This window comes from Gavialis gangeticus, unplaced genomic scaffold, assembly GCF_001723915.1.
Source record: "Gavialis gangeticus isolate Ggan-Ray unplaced genomic scaffold, GavGan_comp1, whole genome shotgun sequence".
Lineage (NCBI taxonomy): Eukaryota > Metazoa > Chordata > Crocodylia > Gavialidae > Gavialis > Gavialis gangeticus.
Window position 1 is genome coordinate 56,825,607 of NW_017728992.1, and position 3,351 is coordinate 56,828,957.

The following is a 3,351-nucleotide window of genomic DNA, read 5'->3' on the forward strand; positions in this document are numbered from 1 at the left end:
CCCAACAGACTTAGCAGCTGGATGCTTCTCTTCAAGCTGCCAGGCTGCATATTAGCAATTGGATTATATCGGCTGATACAGCTCCTTAAAAAGCCATTGGTATCAGCCCAAAAAATCTCTGTTGGTGCACCCTTAGAAAAACCCTATATGGTATATATTTTGCCAGTAGCATATACAGAATAACTTGCCTGAAACTAATGAACATCCTCCTAACTGAATTCTAATTAAGGACACACACACACCTGACTTAAGATATCAGTCCACTGTTTGCAATGGTTTTATGCATGAGTGTCTGTCTGTTCTGAAGGAGCCAAGGATAGCATTTACTATCCTCTACCTAGCACCCCACCCCGCAAAAACATTTCACCATGGTAACCTCATTTACAGAAAGAAAGCTGCACAAAGCTTCTACTGAAGCCGCACAAACGCTGCTGTAAATATGTGGTATGCTGAAGAAGTTTCTTGAAGCCTCAGGTGCTCAGTCTTTTTTTTCTGTCTGCTCTTTCTTTTAAAAAGGCTAGTTTGTGACAGGACAGTGGATGGATAAGGGCACCTTCTTTTTAACATAACCCCTTCTTTGCATCTTCCTCCTACCTCACTTAAAAGTTTTCATTAGCACTGCAGAAGACCAAAATGGATTCAATTCCCATTTATGTATTACCAAAGCTGTCAATAAAATTCCGATCACAGATAGTTTATCTAATGGTGAAGAGAACCAGAACAACCCAGCTAAGTTTCCTGATCCCAGCTTGGCTGTGCATAGCCACTAGTTACAAATCATAAAGTTCCCAAGTGAGGCTATTTATTCAGCAGGAAACAAACTAAAGTATTATTGTGACTACAGTCACAATAAAATTACACTCCAATTTGATGCTACAGAGACTTACAACTAAATAAGGAGGAAGATATGTGCCCCAAGAGACAGGGAGAATTCACCTGAGACTTATCAGTGTCTCGACTTAGTCTATGCCAGTAGTTCTCAACTCGGGTGGCCCAAGGCCCCCTTAAGGGTGCCATGACAGTGTTCCAAGCTGCTGCCGCACCTGCAAGCAATCCTGCCTGCACTGGGGGGCTCTCTGATCAGCTTAAAGTGGGAAGGAGAGATGGTCTGTGCTACAGCCCTTCCCAGTCTGCCCCCTGCATGCTCCTCCCAGAAACAAAGACAGGACAATTCCACCTGCCCAAAATGCCTCTGTTTCCAGGAGATGCCATGCAGAGTTGGACCAGGACAGGCTGTAGCACAAGCCAGGTATCTTGCACACTTCAGGCTGAGCAGAGACCTCTAATGCATGTGCTGCAGCTTTCCCAGACTGCCTGTACACAGAGCATTCTCACTGCTGAGGTAGCAGCTTTCAATCTGGAGGAGCCATGCAGCATAACTGATTTCTGTATAAATCTCCTTCTGTCACTGAAACATTAGAATAACTGCATAAACTCTCTAAAAAGATACAATTAGCTCACTGTCTAAACAGGCATTGCTAGGGACACATTATTCCAGATTTAATATGGATTTTTTTTTTTTAACTGGACAAAGATCACTATAGTGGTTTTCAGAAAAATAAAAGACTTTTATTGTGTGTCTTAACTCTTCAATGTCCACCTCCCCCTTTCAACACAGGAAGGTTTTTTCATGGTCCCTCCATGCCTCTTCTAAGCACTGTCCATACAAAATACATGAAGTAGATTGCAACAGTTCAGTGGTTCTCAACTGGAGATGCTTCCACATTCAAAAAAGCTGTGGACAAGTGCCTCCAAAGAACTTGTGCCCGATTCTAAAAACATTAAGGTTCACTCATCTACGCTATACCATGGGACTGCTACTGCCTTAATTTTAGTGTCTACACCAGGTGTGTAAAACTCATCTGGCCCCATGGGGCCAGATGAGTGTCATGGGGCCAGTCCACAGGCCAGGCAGGACCCACAGACCAGCCCTGCATTCTGGATCTGGAGTGGGCACTGTGCGTGGCATAGCTCTGCTCCAGCAACTCTGGAGCTCTGCAGCATGGCCCTGGAGCTGAGCAGGTGCGGGACTGCATGCAGCGTGGCCCTAGAACCCCAGAGCACCATGCTGCCTGCAGCACCCGCTCTAGGATATGAGCTGGAACAGGCCACCCATACAGTGTGTGGGGCCATCCAGTGTGCTCTGCATGTTGCTTGTGGGTCACTCCAAGCCCCACAGCCAGCACCAGGGGCCAGATGACAGCTCCACAGGCAGATCCAGCCTACAGGCTGTGTATTTAACACCCAAGGGTTCTGATAACACTTTGCTGGCAAAACTGAGTCCATGCTGGATGTTTTGATAGCCAAAGTATGTTGACTACAGGGTGCAATCTTTTTGTATCCCATGCCAAACAGCTATTGCACAAAGCTATTGATTTCCTACACTCATCCATCCGGACTGTACAATTAATTGTGCTACACACTATCCTTTGAGGAGAGCTGCCTACGCTGCAGTGGAAATGCTCTTCTCTCATCAGGGAAGCTGTTTTCCATTGCTATCCTTGGTGAGCAAAAAAAAATTCCCATTCCACCTAAATGTATTAGCAGGCAGTCATTCCCTAGTGTCCTTGGCATAATGGCTTGATCTACTATTACCTGAAGATGTGGATGACTGTCCAAGAGTGATTTTACTAAACCTTGTTCATACCACATTCTTGGACAATTAACAGCATTTGTTCTTAAGTGATCTAAACTTCAGAGTATGACTTCCCTTATTCCTTTTAAACCAGGCGCATAACATCTGTTCAAAGCTCACAACTGGGGGGAAAAAGTAAAACCTGGAAGCAATCAGATTTCACTCATTTTCGCTGGTCTCCTCCCCTTGACCTGCCATGTAGGTCCAAAGAGAAGTTACTGATCTGCAGCGTGGGGGGGGTCACTCTAGAATGGCGGCTGTCACCCATCCAAGACTCAAAAGGAGCCCTGCAAAGATTCAGGGCCCCCTCAGAAGATGCCAACTTGCCTTTTTCTGGCTACAGAAAAACATCAGAGCCATTCCGGTGCTGCAGGGCAGAACAGTGCCGACACCGGGGACGCCTGGTGGAAATCTCCAGGTCCGTCTTGTGAATCACACGTGCGTGGCGCTCGCAGCACACGGCACCCCCGTGAGGACCTCAGGGCAGTGTGGGGCAGGGCAGACAATCCCTGCTCGGGTGTGAAGGGCCGCTCAGCTTTCTAGGGCCTGCCCCAAGGCCCCCCTCATTTTGATCTGCCAGGCTGGGGGCTGACAAAAGAAGTGCATATGGAGCAGTCCGTCCCCCCACCCGAACCGCGGCTCACCTGCCGGGCGGGCACTGTCGCGCGGGGCGCTGCTGGCGCGGGGCGGGGCGGCGGGGCCAGGCCGGGGCAGCG

General features: G+C 48.1%; 1 protein-coding gene across 1 annotated transcript in view; it reads right to left on the minus strand.

Moving 5' to 3' along the window:
* FAM8A1 (family with sequence similarity 8 member A1) overlaps positions 1–3,323 on the minus strand; it is an 11,752-nt gene extending 8,429 nt beyond the window's left edge. Inside the window, exon 1 of the mRNA XM_019522888.1 lies at positions 3,280–3,323. The gene's annotated coding sequence lies outside the window, so the exon portion shown is untranslated. The remainder of the gene's footprint in view (positions 1–3,279) is intronic.
* Positions 3,324–3,351: the final 28 nt, after the last annotated feature.